This window comes from Electrophorus electricus, chromosome 13, assembly GCF_041902795.1.
Source record: "Electrophorus electricus isolate QZ-2024a chromosome 13, ASM4190279v1, whole genome shotgun sequence".
Taxonomy (NCBI): domain Eukaryota; kingdom Metazoa; phylum Chordata; class Actinopteri; order Gymnotiformes; family Gymnotidae; genus Electrophorus; species Electrophorus electricus.
The window spans coordinates 27,208,702-27,232,736 of record NC_137509.1 but is presented as its reverse complement, the minus strand read 5'-3'; the positions used below and the strand labels follow the sequence as shown (position 1 = coordinate 27,232,736).

General features: G+C 35.4%; 19 pseudogenes; all 19 read right to left on the bottom strand.

Moving 5' to 3' along the window:
- Positions 1-8: 8 nt before the first annotated feature.
- LOC145645725 (5S ribosomal RNA) lies at positions 9-127 on the bottom strand (annotated as a pseudogene).
- Positions 128-1,331: 1,204 nt separating this feature from the next.
- On the bottom strand, positions 1,332-1,450 carry LOC145645724 (5S ribosomal RNA; annotated as a pseudogene).
- A 1,204-nt stretch (positions 1,451-2,654) lies between these two features.
- Positions 2,655-2,773, bottom strand: LOC145645723 (5S ribosomal RNA; annotated as a pseudogene).
- A 1,205-nt stretch (positions 2,774-3,978) lies between these two features.
- Positions 3,979-4,097, bottom strand: LOC145645722 (5S ribosomal RNA; annotated as a pseudogene).
- Positions 4,098-5,084: 987 nt separating this feature from the next.
- Positions 5,085-5,203, bottom strand: LOC145645721 (5S ribosomal RNA; annotated as a pseudogene).
- A 1,204-nt stretch (positions 5,204-6,407) lies between these two features.
- LOC145645720 (5S ribosomal RNA) lies at positions 6,408-6,526 on the bottom strand (annotated as a pseudogene).
- Positions 6,527-7,513: 987 nt separating this feature from the next.
- On the bottom strand, positions 7,514-7,632 carry LOC145645719 (5S ribosomal RNA; annotated as a pseudogene).
- A 986-nt stretch (positions 7,633-8,618) lies between these two features.
- Positions 8,619-8,737, bottom strand: LOC145645717 (5S ribosomal RNA; annotated as a pseudogene).
- A 987-nt stretch (positions 8,738-9,724) lies between these two features.
- On the bottom strand, positions 9,725-9,843 carry LOC145645716 (5S ribosomal RNA; annotated as a pseudogene).
- A 1,204-nt stretch (positions 9,844-11,047) lies between these two features.
- On the bottom strand, positions 11,048-11,166 carry LOC145645715 (5S ribosomal RNA; annotated as a pseudogene).
- A 1,205-nt stretch (positions 11,167-12,371) lies between these two features.
- On the bottom strand, positions 12,372-12,490 carry LOC145645714 (5S ribosomal RNA; annotated as a pseudogene).
- Positions 12,491-13,695: 1,205 nt separating this feature from the next.
- On the bottom strand, positions 13,696-13,814 carry LOC145645713 (5S ribosomal RNA; annotated as a pseudogene).
- Positions 13,815-15,019: 1,205 nt separating this feature from the next.
- LOC145645712 (5S ribosomal RNA) lies at positions 15,020-15,138 on the bottom strand (annotated as a pseudogene).
- A 1,205-nt stretch (positions 15,139-16,343) lies between these two features.
- Positions 16,344-16,462, bottom strand: LOC145645711 (5S ribosomal RNA; annotated as a pseudogene).
- Positions 16,463-17,667: 1,205 nt separating this feature from the next.
- On the bottom strand, positions 17,668-17,786 carry LOC145645710 (5S ribosomal RNA; annotated as a pseudogene).
- Positions 17,787-18,991: 1,205 nt separating this feature from the next.
- LOC145645709 (5S ribosomal RNA) lies at positions 18,992-19,110 on the bottom strand (annotated as a pseudogene).
- A 1,205-nt stretch (positions 19,111-20,315) lies between these two features.
- Positions 20,316-20,434, bottom strand: LOC145645998 (5S ribosomal RNA; annotated as a pseudogene).
- Positions 20,435-21,639: 1,205 nt separating this feature from the next.
- Positions 21,640-21,758, bottom strand: LOC145645708 (5S ribosomal RNA; annotated as a pseudogene).
- A 1,205-nt stretch (positions 21,759-22,963) lies between these two features.
- Positions 22,964-23,082, bottom strand: LOC145645705 (5S ribosomal RNA; annotated as a pseudogene).
- Positions 23,083-24,035: the final 953 nt, after the last annotated feature.

Here is a 24,035-nt window from a genome sequence, read left to right as displayed (position 1 = left end):
GCAAGAAAAGCCTACAGCAGCTGGTATTCCTAGGTAGGGTCCCACCTCAGTACTATCCAGGTCCAAATTTGCTTAGTTTCAAAGGTCAGATGAGATTGGGCGTTCTCAAACTGGTGTGGCCGTAAGCCTTAAACACTTACTCTAATTGCCTATTCATAGCAAATATGATCAAAGACCAATCTGACAATTTTTTTTATTTAATCACTGCACTTGACATTCTAGAATGTTAGCTTGAAAGTAAATTAAAATGATGCAATAAAAGCGTACAACATCTGGGATTCAGAGGCACTAACAGACAGATTTTTTATTAATCACTGCACTCACATTCACGCATGTGAGTTGGAGAGTAAATTAAAGTGATGCAATAAAAACTTACAGCATCTGCTATTCCCAGGTGCTAAAAGATAGTTTGATTTAATGATTCACTGCACTTCAAATTTGAGCCTGATAGCCTGAACATAAATTAAAGGGATACAATAAAATCTTACAGCACCTGCTATTCCCTGGTGCAAAAAGATTTCTATTTAATCTGTGCACTTCAGATAGAAGCATGTCAGTTGCAGAGTAAATTAAAGTGATGCAACAAATACCTACAGCATCTGCTATTCCCAGGTGCTAACAGATAGTTTGATTTAATGATTCACTGCACTTCAAATTTGAGCATGATAGCTTGAACATAAATTAAAGTGATGCAACAAATACCTACAGCATCTGCTATTCCCAGTTGCTAACAGATAGTTTGACTTAATGATTCACTGCACTTCAAATTTGAGCATGATAGCTTGAACATAAATTAAAGGGATGCAATAAAATCTTACAGCACCTGCTATTCCCTGGTGCAAAAAGATTTCTATTTATTCTGTGCACTGCACATAGAAGCATGTCAGCTTGAAAGTAAATTAAAGTGATGCAACAAATACCTACAGCATCTGCTATTCCCAGGTGCTAACAGATAGTTTTTTTTATTAATCACTGCACTTCACAATTGAGCATGTCAGCTTGAAAGTAAATTAAAGTGATGCAATAAAAACTAACAGATAGTTTGATTTAATGATTCACTGCACTTCAAATTTGAGCATGATAGCTTGAACATAAATTAAAGGAATGCAATAAAATCTTAGAGCACCTGCTATTCCCTGGTGCAAAAATATTTCTATTTAATCTATGCACTTCACATAGAAGCATGTCAGTTGCAGAGTAAATTAAAGTGATGCAACAAATACCTACAGCATCTGCTATTCCCAGGTGCTAACAGATAGTTTTTTTTATTAATCACTGCACTTCACATTTGAGCATGTCAGCTTGAAAGTAAATTAAAGTGATGCAAGAAAAGCCTACAGCAGCTGGTATTCCTAGGTAGGGTCCCACCTCAGTACTATCCAGGTCCAAATTTGCTTAGTTTCAAAGGTCAGATGAGATTGGGCGTTCTCAAACTGGTGTGGCCGTAAGCCTTAAACACTTACTCTAATTGCCTATTCATAGCAAATATGATCAAAGACCAATCTGACAATTTTTTTTATTTAATCACTGCACTTGACATTCTAGAATGTTAGCTTGAAAGTAAATTAAAATGATGCAATAAAAGCGTACAACATCTGGGATTCAGAGGCACTAACAGACAGATTTTTTATTAATCACTGCACTCACATTCACGCATGTGAGTTGGAGAGTAAATTAAAGTGATGCAATAAAAACTTACAGCATCTGCTATTCCCAGGTGCTAACAGATAGTTTGATTTAATGATTCACTGCACTTCAAATTTGAGCCTGATAGCCTGAACATAAATTAAAGGGATACAATAAAATCTTACAGCACCTGCTATTCCCTGGTGCAAAAAGATTTCTATTTAATCTGTGCACTTCAGATAGAAGCATGTCAGTTGCAGAGTAAATTAAAGTGATGCAACAAATACCTACAGCATCTGCTATTCCCAGGTGCTAACAGATAGTTTGATTTAATGATTCACTGCACTTCAAATTTGAGCATGATAGCTTGAACATAAATTAAAGTGATGCAACAAATACCTACAGCATCTGCTATTCCCAGTTGCTAACAGATAGTTTGACTTAATGATTCACTGCACTTCAAATTTGAGCATGATAGCTTGAACATAAATTAAAGGGATGCAATAAAATCTTACAGCACCTGCTATTCCCTGGTGCAAAAAGATTTCTATTTATTCTGTGCACTGCACATAGAAGCATGTCAGCTTGAAAGTAAATTAAAGTGATGCAACAAATACCTACAGCATCTGCTATTCCCAGGTGCTAACAGATAGTTTTTTTTATTAATCACTGCACTTCACAATTGAGCATGTCAGCTTGAAAGTAAATTAAAGTGATGCAATAAAAACTAACAGATAGTTTGATTTAATGATTCACTGCACTTCAAATTTGAGCATGATAGCTTGAACATAAATTAAAGGAATGCAATAAAATCTTAGAGCACCTGCTATTCCCTGGTGCAAAAAGATTTCTATTTAATCTATGCACTTCACATAGAAGCATGTCAGTTGCAGAGTAAATTAAAGTGATGCAACAAATACCTACAGCATTTGCTATTCCCAGGTGCTAACAGATAGTTTTTTTTATAAATCACTGCACTTCACATTTGAGCATGTCAGCTTGAAAGTAAATTAAAGTGATGCAAGAAAAGCCTACAGCAGCTGGTATTCCTAGGTAGGGTCCCACCTCAGTACTATCCAGGTCCAAATTTGCTTAGTTTCAAAGGTCAGATGAGATTGGGCGTTCTCAAACTGGTGTGGCCGTAAGCCTTAAACACTTACTCTAATTGCCTATTCATAGCAAATATGATCAAAGACCAATCTGACAATTTTTTTTATTTAATCACTGCACTTGACATTCTAGAATGTTAGCTTGAAAGTAAATTAAAATGATGCAATAAAAGCTTACAACATCTGGGATTCAGAGGCACTAACAGACAGATTTTTTATTAATCACTGCACGTCACATTCACGCTTGTCAGTTGGAGAGTAAATTAAAGTGATGCAATAAAAACTTACAGCATCTGCTATTCCCAGGTGCTAACAGATAGTTTGATTTAATGATTCACTGCACTTCAAATTTGAGCCTGATAGCCTGAACATAAATTAAAGGGATACAATAAAATCTTACAGCACCTGCTATTCCCTGGTGCAAAAAGATTTCTATTTAATCTGTGCACTTCAGATAGAAGCATGTCAGTTGCAGAGTAAATTAAAGTGATGCAACAAATACCTACAGCATCTGCTATTCCCAGGTGCTAACAGATAGTTTGATTTAATGATTCACTGCACTTCAAATTTGAGCATGATAGCTTTAACATAAATTAAAGTGATGCAACAAATACCTACAGCATCTGCTATTCCCAGTTGCTAACAGATAGTTTGACTTAATGATTCACTGCACTTCAAATTTGAGCATGATAGCTTGAACATAAATTAAAGGGATGCAATAAAATCTTACAGCACCTGCTATTCCCTGGTGCAAAAAGATTTCTATTTATTCTGTGCACTGCACATAGAAGCATGTCAGCTTGAAAGTAAATTAAAGTGATGCAACAAATACCTACAGCATCTGCTATTCCCAGGTGCTAACAGATAGTTTTTTTTATTAATCACTGCACTTCACAATTGAGCATGTCAGCTTGAAAGTAAATTAAAGTGATGCAATAAAAACTAACAGATAGTTTGATTTAATGATTCACTGCACTTCAAATTTGAGCATGATAGCTTGAACATAAATTAAAGGAATGCAATAAAATCTTAGAGCACCTGCTATTCCCTGGTGCAAAAAGATTTCTATTTAATCTATGCACTTCACATAGAAGCATGTCAGTTGCAGAGTAAATTAAAGTGATGCAACAAATACCTACAGCATTTGCTATTCCCAGGTGCTAACAGATAGTTTTTTTTATTAATCACTGCACTTCACATTTGAGCATGTCAGCTTGAAAGTAAATTAAAGTGATGCAAGAAAAGCCTACAGCAGCTGGTATTCCTAGGTAGGGTCCCACCTCAGTACTATCCAGGTCCAAATTTGCTTAGTTTCAAAGGTCAGATGAGATTGGGCGTTCTCAAACTGGTGTGGCCGTAAGCCTTAAACACTTACTCTAATTGCCTATTCATAGCAAATATGATCAAAGACCAATCTGACAATTTTTTTTATTTAATCACTGCACTTGACATTCTAGAATGTTAGCTTGAAAGTAAATTAAAATGATGCAATAAAAGCTTACAACATCTGGGATTCAGAGGCACTAACAGACAGATTTATTATTAATCACTGCACTTCACATTCACGCATGTCAGTTGGAGAGTAAATTAAAGTGATGCAATAAAAACTTACAGCATCTGCTATTCCCAGGTGCTAACAGATAGTTTGATTTAATGATTCACTGCACTTCAAATTTGAGCATGATAGCTTGAACATAAATTAAAGTGATGCAACAAATACCTACAGCATCTGCTATTCCCAGTTGCTAACAGATAGTTTGACTTAATGATTCACTGCACTTCAAATTTGAGCATGATAGCTTGAACATAAATTAAAGGGATGCAATAAAATCTTACAGCACCTGCTATTCCCTGGTGCAAAAAGATTTCTATTTATTCTGTGCACTGCACATAGAAGCATGTCAGCTTGAAAGTAAATTAAAGTGATGCAACAAATACCTACAGCATCTGCTATTCCCAGGTGCTAACAGATAGTTTTTTTTATTAATCACTGCACTTCACAATTGAGCATGTCAGCTTGAAAGTAAATTAAAGTGATGCAATAAAAACTAACAGATAGTTTGATTTAATGATTCACTGCACTTCAAATTTGAGCATGATAGCTTGAACATAAATTAAAGGAATGCAATAAAATCTTAGAGCACCTGCTATTCCCTGGTGCAAAAATATTTCTATTTAATCTATGCACTTCACATAGAAGCATGTCAGTTGCAGAGTAAATTAAAGTGATGCAACAAATACCTACAGCATCTGCTATTCCCAGGTGCTAACAGATAGTTTTTTTTATTAATCACTGCACTTCACATTTGAGCATGTCAGCTTGAAAGTAAATTAAAGTGATGCAAGAAAAGCCTACAGCAGCTGGTATTCCTAGGTAGGGTCCCACCTCAGTACTATCCAGGTCCAAATTTGCTTAGTTTCAAAGGTCAGATGAGATTGGGCGTTCTCAAACTGGTGTGGCCGTAAGCCTTAAACACTTACTCTAATTGCCTATTCATAGCAAATATGATCAAAGACCAATCTGACAATTTTTTTTATTTAATCACTGCACTTGACATTCTAGAATGTTAGCTTGAAAGTAAATTAAAATGATGCAATAAAAGCGTACAACATCTGGGATTCAGAGGCACTAACAGACAGATTTTTTATTAATCACTGCACTCACATTCACGCATGTGAGTTGGAGAGTAAATTAAAGTGATGCAATAAAAACTTACAGCATCTGCTATTCCCAGGTGCTAACAGATAGTTTGATTTAATGATTCACTGCACTTCAAATTTGAGCCTGATAGCCTGAACATAAATTAAAGGGATACAATAAAATCTTACAGCACCTGCTATTCCCTGGTGCAAAAAGATTTCTATTTAATCTGTGCACTTCAGATAGAAGCATGTCAGTTGCAGAGTAAATTAAAGTGATGCAACAAATACCTACAGCATCTGCTATTCCCAGGTGCTAACAGATAGTTTGATTTAATGATTCACTGCACTTCAAATTTGAGCATGATAGCTTTAACATAAATTAAAGTGATGCAACAAATACCTACAGCATCTGCTATTCCCAGTTGCCAACAGATAGTTTGACTTAATGATTCACTGCACTTCAAATTTGAGCATGATAGCTTGAACATAAATTAAAGGGATGCAATAAAATCTTACAGCACCTGCTATTCCCTGGTGCAAAAAGATTTCTATTTATTCTGTGCACTGCACATAGAAGCATGTCAGCTTGAAAGTAAATTAAAGTGATGCAACAAATACCTACAGCATCTGCTATTCCCAGGTGCTAACAGATAGTTTTTTTTATTAATCACTGCACTTCACAATTGAGCATGTCAGCTTGAAAGTAAATTAAAGTGATGCAATAAAAACTAACAGATAGTTTGATTTAATGATTCACTGCACTTCAAATTTGAGCATGATAGCTTGAACATAAATTAAAGGAATGCAATAAAATCTTAGAGCACCTGCTATTCCCTGGTGCAAAAAGATTTCTATTTAATCTATGCACTTCACATAGAAGCATGTCAGTTGCAGAGTAAATTAAAGTGATGCAACAAATACCTACAGCATTTGCTATTCCCAGGTGCTAACAGATAGTTTTTTTTATTAATCACTGCACTTCACATTTGAGCATGTCAGCTTGAAAGTAAATTAAAGTGATGCAAGAAAAGCCTACAGCAGCTGGTATTCCTAGGTAGGGTCCCACCTCAGTACTATCCAGGTCCAAATTTGCTTAGTTTCAAAGGTCAGATGAGATTGGGCGTTCTCAAACTGGTGTGGCCGTAAGCCTTAAACACTTACTCTAATTGCCTATTCATAGCAAATATGATCAAAGACCAATCTGACAATTTTTTTTATTTAATCACTGCACTTGACATTCTAGAATGTTAGCTTGAAAGTAAATTAAAATGATGCAATAAAAGCTTACAACATCTGGGATTCAGAGGCACTAACAGACAGATTTATTATTAATCACTGCACTTCACATTCACGCATGTCAGTTGGAGAGTAAATTAAAGTGATGCAATAAAAACTTACAGCATCTGCTATTCCCAGGTGCTAACAGATAGTTTGATTTAATGATTCACTGCACTTCAAATTTGAGCATGATAGCTTGAACATAAATTAAAGTGATGCAACAAATACCTACAGCATCTGCTATTCCCAGTTGCTAACAGATAGTTTGACTTAATGATTCACTGCACTTCAAATTTGAGCATGATAGCTTGAACATAAATTAAAGGGATGCAATAAAATCTTACAGCACCTGCTATTCCCTGGTGCAAAAAGATTTCTATTTATTCTGTGCACTGCACATAGAAGCATGTCAGCTTGAAAGTAAATTAAAGTGATGCAACAAATACCTACAGCATCTGCTATTCCCAGGTGCTAACAGATAGTTTTTTTTATTAATCACTGCACTTCACAATTGAACATGTCAGCTTGAAAGTAAATTAAAGTGATGCAATAAAAACTAACAGATAGTTTGATTTAATGATTCACTGCACTTCAAATTTGAGCATGATAGCTTGAACATAAATTAAAGGAATGCAATAAAATCTTAGAGCACCTGCTATTCCCTGGTGCAAAAATATTTCTATTTAATCTATGCACTTCACATAGAAGCATGTCAGTTGCAGAGTAAATTAAAGTGATGCAACAAATACCTACAGCATCTGCTATTCCCAGGTGCTAACAGATAGTTTTTTTTATTAATCACTGCACTTCACATTTGAGCATGTCAGCTTGAAAGTAAATTAAAGTGATGCAAGAAAAGCCTACAGCAGCTGGTATTCCTAGGTAGGGTCCCACCTCAGTACTATCCAGGTCCAAATTTGCTTAGTTTCAAAGGTCAGATGAGATTGGGCGTTCTCAAACTGGTGTGGCCGTAAGCCTTAAACACTTACTCTAATTGCCTATTCATAGCAAATATGATCAAAGACCAATCTGACAATTTTTTTTATTTAATCACTGCACTTGACATTCTAGAATGTTAGCTTGAAAGTAAATTAAAATGATGCAATAAAAGCGTACAACATCTGGGATTCAGAGGCACTAACAGACAGATTTTTTATTAATCACTGCACTCACATTCACGCATGTCAGTTGCAGAGTAAATTAAAGTGATGCAACAAATACCTACAGCATCTGCTATTCCCAGGTGCTAACAGATAGTTTGATTTAATGATTCACTGCACTTCAAATTTGAGCATGATAGCTTTAACATAAATTAAAGTGATGCAACAAATACCTACAGCATCTGCTATTCCCAGTTGCCAACAGATAGTTTGACTTAATGATTCACTGCACTTCAAATTTGAGCATGATAGCTTGAACATAAATTAAAGGGATGCAATAAAATCTTACAGCACCTGCTATTCCCTGGTGCAAAAAGATTTCTATTTATTCTGTGCACTGCACATAGAAGCATGTCAGCTTGAAAGTAAATTAAAGTGATGCAACAAATACCTACAGCATCTGCTATTCCCAGGTGCTAACAGATAGTTTTTTTTATTAATCACTGCACTTCACAATTGAGCATGTCAGCTTGAAAGTAAATTAAAGTGATGCAATAAAAACTAACAGATAGTTTGATTTAATGATTCACTGCACTTCAAATTTGAGCATGATAGCTTGAACATAAATTAAAGGAATGCAATAAAATCTTAGAGCACCTGCTATTCCCTGGTGCAAAAAGATTTCTATTTAATCTATGCACTTCACATAGAAGCATGTCAGTTGCAGAGTAAATTAAAGTGATGCAACAAATACCTACAGCATTTGCTATTCCCAGGTGCTAACAGATAGTTTTTTTTATTAATCACTGCACTTCACATTTGAGCATGTCAGCTTGAAAGTAAATTAAAGTGATGCAAGAAAAGCCTACAGCAGCTGGTATTCCTAGGTAGGGTCCCACCTCAGTACTATCCAGGTCCAAATTTGCTTAGTTTCAAAGGTCAGATGAGATTGGGCGTTCTCAAACTGGTGTGGCCGTAAGCCTTAAACACTTACTCTAATTGCCTATTCATAGCAAATATGATCAAAGACCAATCTGACAATTTTTTTTATTTAATCACTGCACTTGACATTCTAGAATGTTAGCTTGAAAGTAAATTAAAATGATGCAATAAAAGCTTACAACATCTGGGATTCAGAGGCACTAACAGACAGATTTATTATTAATCACTGCACTTCACATTCACGCATGTCAGTTGGAGAGTAAATTAAAGTGATGCAATAAAAACTTACAGCATCTGCTATTCCCAGGTGCTAACAGATAGTTTGATTTAATGATTCACTGCACTTCAAATTTGAGCATGATAGCTTGAACATAAATTAAAGTGATGCAACAAATACCTACAGCATCTGCTATTCCCAGTTGCTAACAGATAGTTTGACTTAATGATTCACTGCACTTCAAATTTGAGCATGATAGCTTGAACATAAATTAAAGGGATGCAATAAAATCTTACAGCACCTGCTATTCCCTGGTGCAAAAAGATTTCTATTTATTCTGTGCACTGCACATAGAAGCATGTCAGCTTGAAAGTAAATTAAAGTGATGCAACAAATACCTACAGCATCTGCTATTCCCAGGTGCTAACAGATAGTTTTTTTTATTAATCACTGCACTTCACAATTGAGAATGTCAGCTTGAAAGTAAATTAAAGTGATGCAATAAAAACTAACAGATAGTTTGATTTAATGATTCACTGCACTTCAAATTTGAGCATGATAGCTTGAACATAAATTAAAGGAATGCAATAAAATCTTAGAGCACCTGCTATTCCCTGGTGCAAAAATATTTCTATTTAATCTATGCACTTCACATAGAAGCATGTCAGTTGCAGAGTAAATTAAAGTGATGCAACAAATACCTACAGCATCTGCTATTCCCAGGTGCTAACAGATAGTTTTTTTTATTAATCACTGCACTTCACATTTGAGCATGTCAGCTTGAAAGTAAATTAAAGTGATGCAAGAAAAGCCTACAGCAGCTGGTATTCCTAGGTAGGGTCCCACCTCAGTACTATCCAGGTCCAAATTTGCTTAGTTTCAAAGGTCAGATGAGATTGGGCGTTCTCAAACTGGTGTGGCCGTAAGCCTTAAACACTTACTCTAATTGCCTATTCATAGCAAATATGATCAAAGACCAATCTGACAATTTTTTTTATTTAATCACTGCACTTGACATTCTAGAATGTTAGCTTGAAAGTAAATTAAAATGATGCAATAAAAGCGTACAACATCTGGGATTCAGAGGCACTAACAGACAGATTTTTTATTAATCACTGCACTCACATTCACGCATGTGAGTTGGAGAGTAAATTAAAGTGATGCAATAAAAACTTACAGCATCTGCTATTCCCAGGTGCTAACAGATAGTTTGATTTAATGATTCACTGCACTTCAAATTTGAGCCTGATAGCCTGAACATAAATTAAAGGGATACAATAAAATCTTACAGCACCTGCTATTCCCTGGTGCAAAAAGATTTCTATTTAATCTGTGCACTTCAGATAGAAGCATGTCAGTTGCAGAGTAAATTAAAGTGATGCAACAAATACCTACAGCATCTGCTATTCCCAGGTGCTAACAGATAGTTTGATTTAATGATTCACTGCACTTCAAATTTGAGCATGATAGCTTGAACATAAATTAAAGTGATGCAACAAATACCTACAGCATCTGCTATTCCCAGTTGCTAACAGATAGTTTGACTTAATGATTCACTGCACTTCAAATTTGAGCATGATAGCTTGAACATAAATTAAAGGGATGCAATAAAATCTTACAGCACCTGCTATTCCCTGGTGCAAAAAGATTTCTATTTATTCTGTGCACTGCACATAGAAGCATGTCAGCTTGAAAGTAAATTAAAGTGATGCAACAAATACCTACAGCATCTGCTATTCCCAGGTGCTAACAGATAGTTTTTTTTATTAATCACTGCACTTCACAATTGAGCATGTCAGCTTGAAAGTAAATTAAAGTGATGCAATAAAAACTAACAGATAGTTTGATTTAATGATTCACTGCACTTCAAATTTGAGCATGATAGCTTGAACATAAATTAAAGGAATGCAATAAAATCTTAGAGCACCTGCTATTCCCTGGTGCAAAAAGATTTCTATTTAATCTATGCACTTCACATAGAAGCATGTCAGTTGCAGAGTAAATTAAAGTGATGCAACAAATACCTACAGCATTTGCTATTCCCAGGTGCTAACAGATAGTTTTTTTTATAAATCACTGCACTTCACATTTGAGCATGTCAGCTTGAAAGTAAATTAAAGTGATGCAAGAAAAGCCTACAGCAGCTGGTATTCCTAGGTAGGGTCCCACCTCAGTACTATCCAGGTCCAAATTTGCTTAGTTTCAAAGGTCAGATGAGATTGGGCGTTCTCAAACTGGTGTGGCCGTAAGCCTTAAACACTTACTCTAATTGCCTATTCATAGCAAATATGATCAAAGACCAATCTGACAATTTTTTTTATTTAATCACTGCACTTGACATTCTAGAATGTTAGCTTGAAAGTAAATTAAAATGATGCAATAAAAGCTTACAACATCTGGGATTCAGAGGCACTAACAGACAGATTTTTTATTAATCACTGCACGTCACATTCACGCTTGTCAGTTGGAGAGTAAATTAAAGTGATGCAATAAAAACTTACAGCATCTGCTATTCCCAGGTGCTAACAGATAGTTTGATTTAATGATTCACTGCACTTCAAATTTGAGCCTGATAGCCTGAACATAAATTAAAGGGATACAATAAAATCTTACAGCACCTGCTATTCCCTGGTGCAAAAAGATTTCTATTTAATCTGTGCACTTCAGATAGAAGCATGTCAGTTGCAGAGTAAATTAAAGTGATGCAACAAATACCTACAGCATCTGCTATTCCCAGGTGCTAACAGATAGTTTGATTTAATGATTCACTGCACTTCAAATTTGAGCATGATAGCTTTAACATAAATTAAAGTGATGCAACAAATACCTACAGCATCTGCTATTCCCAGTTGCTAACAGATAGTTTGACTTAATGATTCACTGCACTTCAAATTTGAGCATGATAGCTTGAACATAAATTAAAGGGATGCAATAAAATCTTACAGCACCTGCTATTCCCTGGTGCAAAAAGATTTCTATTTATTCTGTGCACTGCACATAGAAGCATGTCAGCTTGAAAGTAAATTAAAGTGATGCAACAAATACCTACAGCATCTGCTATTCCCAGGTGCTAACAGATAGTTTTTTTTATTAATCACTGCACTTCACAATTGAGCATGTCAGCTTGAAAGTAAATTAAAGTGATGCAATAAAAACTAACAGATAGTTTGATTTAATGATTCACTGCACTTCAAATTTGAGCATGATAGCTTGAACATAAATTAAAGGAATGCAATAAAATCTTAGAGCACCTGCTATTCCCTGGTGCAAAAAGATTTCTATTTAATCTATGCACTTCACATAGAAGCATGTCAGTTGCAGAGTAAATTAAAGTGATGCAACAAATACCTACAGCATTTGCTATTCCCAGGTGCTAACAGATAGTTTTTTTTATTAATCACTGCACTTCACATTTGAGCATGTCAGCTTGAAAGTAAATTAAAGTGATGCAAGAAAAGCCTACAGCAGCTGGTATTCCTAGGTAGGGTCCCACCTCAGTACTATCCAGGTCCAAATTTGCTTAGTTTCAAAGGTCAGATGAGATTGGGCGTTCTCAAACTGGTGTGGCCGTAAGCCTTAAACACTTACTCTAATTGCCTATTCATAGCAAATATGATCAAAGACCAATCTGACAATTTTTTTTATTTAATCACTGCACTTGACATTCTAGAATGTTAGCTTGAAAGTAAATTAAAATGATGCAATAAAAGCTTACAACATCTGGGATTCAGAGGCACTAACAGACAGATTTATTATTAATCACTGCACTTCACATTCACGCATGTCAGTTGGAGAGTAAATTAAAGTGATGCAATAAAAACTTACAGCATCTGCTATTCCCAGGTGCTAACAGATAGTTTGATTTAATGATTCACTGCACTTCAAATTTGAGCCTGATAGCCTGAACATAAATTAAAGGGATACAATAAAATCTTACAGCACCTGCTATTCCCTGGTGCAAAAAGATTTCTATTTAATCTGTGCACTTCAGATAGAAGCATGTCAGTTGCAGAGTAAATTAAAGTGATGCAACAAATACCTACAGCATCTGCTATTCCCAGGTGCTAACAGATAGTTTGATTTAATGATTCACTGCACTTCAAATTTGAGCATGATAGCTTGAACATAAATTAAAGTGATGCAACAAATACCTACAGCATCTGCTATTCCCAGTTGCTAACAGATAGTTTGACTTAATGATTCACTGCACTTCAAATTTGAGCATGATAGCTTGAACATAAATTAAAGGGATGCAATAAAATCTTACAGCACCTGCTATTCCCTGGTGCAAAAAGATTTCTATTTATTCTGTGCACTGCACATAGAAGCATGTCAGCTTGAAAGTAAATTAAAGTGATGCAACAAATACCTACAGCATCTGCTATTCCCAGGTGCTAACAGATAGTTTTTTTTATTAATCACTGCACTTCACAATTGAGCATGTCAGCTTGAAAGTAAATTAAAGTGATGCAATAAAAACTAACAGATAGTTTGATTTAATGATTCACTGCACTTCACATTTGAGCATGATAGCTTGAACATAAATTAAAGGAATGCAATAAAATCTTAGAGCACCTGCTATTCCCTGGTGCAAAAAGATTTCTATTTAATCTATGCACTTCACATAGAAGCATGTCAGTTGCAGAGTAAATTAAAGTGATGCAACAAATACCTACAGCATTTGCTATTCCCAGGTGCTAACAGATAGTTTTTTTTATTAATCACTGCACTTCACATTTGAGCATGTCAGCTTGAAAGTAAATTAAAGTGATGCAAGAAAAGCCTACAGCAGCTGGTATTCCTAGGTAGGGTCCCACCTCAGTACTATCCAGGTCCAAATTTGCTTAGTTTCAAAGGTCAGATGAGATTGGGCGTTCTCAAACTGGTGTGGCCGTAAGCCTTAAACACTTACTCTAATTGCCTATTCATAGCAAATATGATCAAAGACCAATCTGACAATTTTTTTTATTTAATCACTGCACTTGACATTCTAGAATGTTAGCTTGAAAGTAAATTAAAATGATGCAATAAAAGCTTACAACATCTGGGATTCAGAGGCACTAACAGACAGATTTTTTATTAATCACTGCACGTCACATTCACGCATGTCAGTTGGAGAGTAAATTAAAGTGATGCAATAAAAACTTACAGCATCTGCTATTCCCAGGTGCTAACAGATAGTTTGATTTAATGATTCACTGCACTTCCAATTTGAGCCTGATAGCCTGAACATAAATTAAAGGGATACAATAAAATCTTACAGCACCTGCTATTCCCTGGTGCAAAAAGATTTCTATTTAATCTGTGCACTTCAGATAGAAGCATGTCAGTTGCAGAGTAAATTAAAGTGATGCAACAAATACCTACAGCATCTGCTATTCCCAGGTGCTAACAGATAGTTTGATTTAATGATTCACTGCACTTCAAATTTGAGCATGATAGCTTGAACATAAATTAAAGTGATGCAACAAATACCTACAGCATCTGCTATTCCCAGTTGCTAACAGATAGTTTGACTTAGTGATTCACTGCACTTCAAATTTGAGCATGATAGCTTGAACATAAATTAAAGGGATGCAATAAAATCTTACAGCACCTGCTATTCCCTGGTGCAAAAAGATTTCTATTTATTCTGTGCACTGCACATAGAAGCATGTCAGCTTGAAAGTAAATTAAAGTGATGCAACAAATACCTACAGCATCTGCTATTCCCAGGTGCTAACAGATAGTTTTTTTTATTAATCACTGCACTTCACAATTGAGCATGTCAGCTTGAAAGTAAATTAAAGTGATGCAATAAAAACTAACAGATAGTTTGATTTAATGATTCACTGCACTTCAAATTTGAGCATGATAGCTTGAACATAAATTAAAGGAATGCAATAAAATCTTAGAGCACCTGCTATTCCCTGGTGCAAAAAGATTTCTATTTAATCTATGCACTTCACATAGAAGCATGTCAGTTGCAGAGTAAATTAAAGTGATGCAACAAATACCTACAGCATTTGCTATTCCCAGGTGCTAACAGATAGTTTTTTTTATTAATCACTGCACTTCACATTTGAGCATGTCAGCTTGAAAGTAAATTAAAGTGATGCAAGAAAAGCCTACAGCAGCTGGTATTCCTAGGTAGGGTCCCACCTCAGTACTATCCAGGTCCAAATTTGCTTAGTTTCAAAGGTCAGATGAGATTGGGCGTTCTCAAACTGGTGTGGCCGTAAGCCTTAAACACTTACTCTAATTGCCTATTCATAGCAAATATGATCAAAGACCAATCTGACAATTTTTTTTATTTAATCACTGCACTTGACATTCTAGAATGTTAGCTTGAAAGTAAATTAAAATGATGCAATAAAAGCTTACAACATCTGGGATTCAGAGGCACTAACAGACAGATTTTTTATTAATCACTGCACGTCACATTCACGCATGTCAGTTGGAGAGTAAATTAAAGTGATGCAATAAAAACTTACAGCATCTGCTATTCCCAGGTGCTAACAGATAGTTTGAGTTAATGATTCACTGCACTTCCAATTTGAGCCTGATAGCCTGAACATAAATTAAAGGGATACAATAAAATCTTACAGCACCTGCTATTCCCTGGTGCAAAAAGATTTCTATTTAATCTGTGCACTTCAGATAGAAGCATGTCAGTTGCAGAGTAAATTAAAGTGATGCAACAAATACCTACAGCATCTGCTATTCCCAGGTGCTAACAGATAGTTTGATTTAATGATTCACTGCACTTCAAATTTGAGCATGATAGCTTGAACATAAATTAAAGTGATGCAACAAATACCTACAGCATCTGCTATTCCCAGTTGCTAACAGATAGTTTGACTTAGTGATTCACTGCACTTCAAATTTGAGCATGATAGCTTGAACATAAATTAAAGGGATGCAATAAAATCTTACAGCACCTGCTATTCCCTGGTGCAAAAAGATTTCTATTTATTCTGTGCACTGCACATAGAAGCATGTCAGCTTGAAAGTAAATTAAAGTGATGCAACAAATACCTACAGCATCTGCTATTCCCAGGTGCTAACAGATAGTTTTTTTTATTAATCACTGCACTTCACAATTGAGCATGTCAGCTTGAAAGTAAATTAAAGTGATGCAATAAAAACTAACAGATAGTTTGATTTAATGATTCACTGCACTTCAAATTTGAGCATGATAGCTTGAACATAAATTAAAGGAATGCAATAAAATCTTAGAGCACCTGCTATTCCCTGGTGCAAAAAGATTTCTATTTAATCTATGCACTTCACATAGAAGCATGTCAGTTGCAGAGTAAATTAAAGTGATGCAACAAATACCTACAGCATTTGCTATTCCCAGGTGCTAACAGATAGTTTTTTTTATTAATCACTGCACTTCACATTTGAGCATGTCAGCTTGAAAGTAAATTAAAGTGATGCAAGAAAAGCCTACAGCAGCTGGTATTCCTAGGTAGGGTCCCACCTCAGTACTATCCAGGTCCAAATTTGCTTAGTTTCAAAGGTCAGATGAGATTGGGCGTTCTCAAACTGGTGTGGCCGTAAGCCTTAAACACTTACTCTAATTGCCTATTCATAGCAAATATGATCAAAGACCAATCTGACAATTTTTTTTATTTAATCACTGCACTTGACATTCTAGAATGTTAGCTTGAAAGTAAATTAAAATGATGCAATAAAAGCTTACAACATCTGGGATTCAGAGGCACTAACAGACAGATTTTTTATTAATCACTGCACGTCACATTCACGCATGTCAGTTGGAGAGTAAATTAAAGTGATGCAATAAAAACTTACAGCATCTGCTATTCCCAGGTGCTAACAGATAGTTTGATTTAATGATTCACTGCACTTCCAATTTGAGCCTGATAGCCTGAACATAAATTAAAGGGATACAATAAAATCTTACAGCACCTGCTATTCCCTGGTGCAAAAAGATTTCTATTTAATCTGTGCACTTCAGATAGAAGCATGTCAGTTGCAGAGTAAATTAAAGTGATGCAACAAATACCTACAGCATCTGCTATTCCCAGGTGCTAACAGATAGTTTGATTTAATGATTCACTGCACTTCAAATTTGAGCATGATAGCTTGAACATAAATTAAAGTGATGCAACAAATACCTACAGCATCTGCTATTCCCAGTTGCTAACAGATAGTTTGACTTAGTGATTCACTGCACTTCAAATTTGAGCATGATAGCTTGAACATAAATTAAAGGGATGCAATAAAATCTTACAGCACCTGCTATTCCCTGGTGCAAAAAGATTTCTATTTATTCTGTGCACTGCACATAGAAGCATGTCAGCTTGAAAGTAAATTAAAGTGATGCAACAAATACCTACAGCATCTGCTATTCCCAGGTGCTAACAGATAGTTTTTTTTATTAATCACTGCACTTCACAATTGAGCATGTCAGCTTGAAAGTAAATTAAAGTGATGCAATAAAAACTAACAGATAGTTTGATTTAATGATTCACTGCACTTCAAATTTGAGCATGATAGCTTGAACATAAATTAAAGGAATGCAATAAAATCTTAGAGCACCTGCTATTCCCTGGTGCAAAAAGATTTCTATTTAATCTATGCACTTCACATAGAAGCATGTCAGTTGCAGAGTAAATTAAAGTGATGCAACAAATACCTACAGCATTTGCTATTCCCAGGTGCTAACAGATAGTTTTTTTTATTAATCACTGCACTTCACATTTGAGCATGTCAGCTTGAAAGTAAATTAAAGTGATGCAAGAAAAGCCTACAGCAGCTGGTATTCCTAGGTAGGGTCCCACCTCAGTACTATCCAGGTCCAAATTTGCTTAGTTTCAAAGGTCAGATGAGATTGGGCGTTCTCAAACTGGTGTGGCCGTAAGCCTTAAACACTTACTCTAATTGCCTATTCATAGCAAATATGATCAAAGACCAATCTGACAATTTTTTTTATTTAATCACTGCACTTGACATTCTAGAATGTTAGCTTGAAAGTAAATTAAAATGATGCAATAAAAGCTTACAACATCTGGGATTCAGAGGCACTAACAGACAGATTTTTTATTAATCACTGCACGTCACATTCACGCATGTCAGTTGGAGAGTAAATTAAAGTGATGCAATAAAAACTTACAGCATCTGCTATTCCCAGGTGCTAACAGATAGTTTGATTTAATGATTCACTGCACTTCCAATTTGAGCCTGATAGCCTGAACATAAATTAAAGGGATACAATAAAATCTTACAGCACCTGCTATTCCCTGGTGCAAAAAGATTTCTATTTAATCTGTGCACTTCAGATAGAAGCATGTCAGTTGCAGAGTAAATTAAAGTGATGCAACAAATACCTACAGCATCTGCTATTCCCAGGTGCTAACAGATAGTTTGATTTAATGATTCACTGCACTTCAAATTTGAGCATGATAGCTTGAACATAAATTAAAGTGATGCAACAAATACCTACAGCATCTGCTATTCCCAGTTGCTAACAGATAGTTTGACTTAATGATTCACTGCACTTCAAATTTGAGCATGATAGCTTGAACATAAATTAAAGGGATGCAATAAAATCTTACAGCACCTGCTATTCCCTGGTGCAAAAAGATTTCTATTTATTCTGTGCACTGCACATAGAAGCATGTCAGCTTGAAAGTAAATTAAAGTGATGCAACAAATACCTACAGCATCTGCTATTCCCAGGTGCTAACAGATAGTTTTTTTTATTAATCACTGCACTTCACAATTGAGCATGTCAGCTTGAAAGTAAATTAAAGTGATGCAATAAAAACTAACAGATAGTTTGATTTAATGATTCACTGCACTTCAAATTTGAGCATGATAGCTTGAACATAAATTAAAGGAATGCAATAAAATCTTAGAGCACCTGCTATTCCCTGGTGCAAAAAGATTTCTATTTAATCTATGCACTTCACATAGAAGCATGTCAGTTGCAGAGTAAATTAAAGTGATGCAACAAATACCTACAGCATTTGCTATTCCCAGGTGCTAACAGATAGTTTTTTTTATTAATCACTGCACTTCACATTTGAGCATGTCAGCTTGAAAGTAAATTAAAGTGATGCAAGAAAAGCCTACAGCAGCTGGTATTCCTAGGTAGGGTCCCACCTCAGTACTATCCAGGTCCAAATTTGCTTAGTTTCAAAGGTCAGATGAGATTGGGCGTTCTCAAACTGGTGTGGCCGTAAGCCTTAAACACTTACTCTAATTGCCTATTCATAGCAAATATGATCAAAGACCAATCTGACAATTTTTTTTATTTAATCACTGCACTTGACATTCTAGAATGTTAGCTTGAAAGTAAATTAAAATGATGCAATAAAAGCTTACAACATCTGGGATTCAGAGGCACTAACAGACAGATTTTTTATTAATCACTGCACGTCACATTCACGCATGTCAGTTGGAGAGTAAATTAAAGTGATGCAATAAAAACTTACAGCATCTGCTATTCCCAGGTGCTAACAGATAGTTTGATTTAATGATTCACTGCACTTCCAATTTGAGCCTGATAGCCTGAACATAAATTAAAGGGATACAATAAAATCTTACAGCACCTGCTATTCCCTGGTGCAAAAAGATTTCTATTTAATCTGTGCACTTCAGATAGAAGCATGTCAGTTGCAGAGTAAATTAAAGTGATGCAACAAATACCTACAGCATCTGCTATTCCCAGGTGCTAACAGATAGTTTGATTAAATGATTCACTGCACTTCAAATTTGAGCATGATAGCTTGAACATAAATTAAAGTGATGCAACAAATACCTACAGCATCTGCTATTCCCAGTTGCTAACAGATAGTATGACTTAATGATTCACTGCACTTCAAATTTGAGCATGATAGCTTGAACATAAATTAAAGGGATGCAATAAAATCTTACAGCACCTGCTATTCCCTGGTGCAAAAAGATTTCTATTTATTCTGTGCACTGCACATAGAAGCATGTCAGCTTGAAAGTAAATTAAAGTGATGCAACAAATACCTACAGCATCTGCTATTCCCAGGTGCTAACAGATAGTTTTTTTTATTAATCACTGCACTTCACAATTGAGCATGTCAGCTTAAAAGTAAATTAAAGTGATGCAATAAAAACTAACAGATAGTTTGATTTAATGATTCACTGCACTTCAAATTTGAGCATGATAGCTTGAACATAAATTAAAGGAATGCAATAAAATCTTAGAGCACCTGCTATTCCCTGGTGCAAAAAGATTTCTATTTAATCTATGCACTTCACATAGAAGCATGTCAGTTGCAGAGTAAATTAAAGTGATGCAACAAATACCTACAGCATCTGCTATTCCCAGGTGCTAACAGATAGTTTTTTTTATTAATCACTGCACTTCACATTTGAGCATGTCAGCTTGAAAGTAAATTAAAGTGATGCAAGAAAAGCCTACAGCAGCTGGTATTCCTAGGTAGGGTCCCACCTCAGTACTATCCAGGTCCAAATTTGCTTAGTTTCAAAGGTCAGATGAGATTGGGCGTTCTCAAACTGGTGTAGCCGTAAGCCTTAAACACTTACTCTAATTGCCTATTCATAGCAAATATGATCAAAGACCAATCTGACAATTTTTTTTATTTAATCACTGCACTTGACATTCTAGAATGTTAGCTTGAAAGTAAATTAAAATGATGCAATAAAAGCTTACAACATCTGGGATTCAGAGGCACTAACAAACAGATTTTTTATTAATCACTGCACGTCACATTCACGCATGTCAGTTGGAGAGTAAATTAAAGTGATGCAATAAAAACTTACAGCATCTGCTATTCCCAGGTGCTAACAGATAGTTTGATTTAATGATTCACTGCACTTCCAATTTGAGCCTGATAGCCTGAACATAAATTAAAGGGATACAATAAAATCTTACAGCACCTGCTATTCCCTGGTGCAAAAAGATTTCTATTTAATCTGTGCACTTCAGATAGAAGCATGTCAGTTGCAGAGTAAATTAAAGTGATGCAACAAATACCTACAGCATCTGCTATTCCCAGGTGCTAACAGATAGTTTGATTTAATGATTCACTGCACTTCAAATTTGAGCATGATAGCTTGAACATAAATTAAAGTGATGCAACAAATACCTACAGCATCTGCTATTCCCAGTTGCTAACAGATAGTTTGACTTAATGATTCACTGCACTTCAAATTTGAGCATGATAGCTTGAACATAAATTAAAGGGATGCAATAAAATCTTACAGCACCTGCTATTCCCTGGTGCAAAAAGATTTCTATTTATTCTGTGCACTGCACATAGAAGCATGTCAGCTTGAAAGTAAATTAAAGTGATGCAACAAATACCTACAGCATCTGCTATTCCCAGGTGCTAACAGATAGTTTTTTTTATTAATCACTGCACTTCACAATTGAGCATGTCAGCTTGAAAGTAAATTAAAGTGATGCAATAAAAACTAACAGATAGTTTGATTTAATGATTCACTGCACTTCAAATTTGAGCATGATAGCTTGAACATAAATTAAAGGAATGCAATAAAATCTTAGAGCACCTGCTATTCCCTGGTGCAAAAAGATTTCTATTTAATCTATGCACTTCACATAGAAGCATGTCAGTTGCAGAGTAAATTAAAGTGATGCAACAAATACCTACAGCATTTGCTATTCCCAGGTGCTAACAGATAGTTTTTTTTATTAATCACTGCACTTCACATTTGAGCATGTCAGCTTGAAAGTAAATTAAAGTGATGCAAGAAAAGCCTACAGCAGCTGGTATTCCTAGGTAGGGTCCCACCTCAGTACTATCCAGGTCCAAATTTGCTTAGTTTCAAAGGTCAGATGAGATTGGGCGTTCTCAAACTGGTGTGGCCGTAAGCCTTAAACACTTACTCTAATTGCCTATTCATAGCAAATATGATCAAAGACCAATCTGACAATTTTTTTTATTTAATCACTGCACTTGACATTCTAGAATGTTAGCTTGAAAGTAAATTAAAATGATGCAATAAAAGCTTACAACATCTGGGATTCAGAGGCACTAACAGACAGATTTTTTATTAATCACTGCACGTCACATTCACGCATGTCAGTTGGAGAGTAAATTAAAGTGATGCAATAAAAACTTACAGCATCTGCTATTCCCAGGTGCTAACAGATAGTTTGATTTAATGATTCACTGCACTTCCAATTTGAGCCTGATAGCCTGAACATAAATTAAAGGGATACAATAAAATCTTACAGCACCTGCTATTCCCTGGTGCAAAAAGATTTCTATTTAATCTGTGCACTTCAGATAGAAGCATGTCAGTTGCAGAGTAAATTAAAGTGATGCAACAAATACCTACAGCATCTGCTATTCCCAGGTGCTAACAGATAGTTTGATTTAATGATTCACTGCACTTCAAATTTGAGCATGATAGCTTGAACATAAATTAAAGTGATGCAACAAATACCTACAGCATCTGCTATTCCCAGTTGCTAACAGATAGTTTGACTTAATGATTCACTGCACTTCAAATTTGAGCATGATAGCTTGAAAATAAATTAAAGGGATGCAATAAAATCTTACAGCACCTGCTATTCCCTGGTGCAAAAAGATTTCTATTTATTCTGTGCACTGCACATAGAAGCATGTCAGCTTGAAAGTAAATTAAAGTGATGCAACAAATACCTACAGCATCTGCTATTCCCAGGTGCTAACAGATAGTTTTTTTTATTAATCACTGCACTTCACAATTGAGCATGTCAGCTTGAAAGTAAATTAAAGTGATGCAATAAAAACTAACAGATAGTTTGATTTAATGATTCACTGCACTTCAAATTTGAGCATGATAGCTTGAACATAAATTAAAGGAATGCAATAAAATCTTAGAGCACCTGCTATTCCCTGGTGCAAAAAGATTTCTATTTAATCTATGCACTTCACATAGAAGCATGTCAGTTGCAGAGTAAATTAAAGTGATGCAACAAATACCTACAGCATTTGCTATTCCCAGGTGCTAACAGATAGTTTTTTTTATTAATCACTGCACTTCACATTTGAGCATGTCAGCTTGAAAGTAAATTAAAGTGATGCAAGAAAAGCCTACAGCAGCTGGTATTCCTAGGTAGGGTCCCACCTCAGTACTATCCAGGTCCAAATTTGCTTAGTTTCAAAGGTCAGATGAGATTGGGCGTTCTCAAACTGGTGTGGCCGTAAGCCTTAAACACTTACTCTAATTGCCTATTCATAGCAAATATGATCAAAGACCAATCTGACAATTTTTTTTATTTAATCACTGCACTTGACATTCTAGAATGTTAGCTTGAAAGTAAATTAAAATGATGCAATAAAAGCTTACAACATCTGGGATTCAGAGGCACTAACAGACAGATTTTTTATTAATCACTGCACGTCACATTCACGCATGTCAGTTGGAGAGTAAATTAAAGTGATGCAATAAAAACTTACAGCATCTGCTATTCCCAGGTGCTAACAGATAGTTTGATTTAATGATTCACTGCACTTCCAATTTGAGCCTGATAGCCTGAACATAAATTAAAGGGATACAATAAAATCTTACAGCACCTGCTATTCCCTGGTGCAAAAAGATTTCTATTTAATCTGTGCACTTCAGATAGAAGCATGTCAGTTGCAGAGTAAATTAAAGTGATGCAACAAATACCTACAGCATCTGCTATTCCCAGGTGCTAACAGATAGTTTGATTAAATGATTCACTGCACTTCAAATTTGAGCATGATAGCTTGAACATAAATTAAAGTGATGCAACAAATACCTACAGCATCTGCTATTCCCAGTTGCTAACAGATAGTTTGACTTAATGATTCACTGCACTTCAAATTTGAGCATGATAGCTTGAACATAAATTAAAGGGATGCAATAAAATCTTACAGCACCTGCTATTCCCTGGTGCAAAAAGATTTCTATTTATTCTGTGCACTGCACATAGAAGCATGTCAGCTTGAAAGTAAATTAAAGTGATGCAACAAATACCTACAGCATCTGCTATTCCCAGGTGCTAACAGATAGTTTTTTTTATTAATCACTGCACTTCACAATTGAGCATGTCAGCTTGAAAGTAAATTAAAGTGATGCAATAAAAACTAACAGATAGTTTGATTTAATGATTCACTGCACTTCAAATTTGAGCAT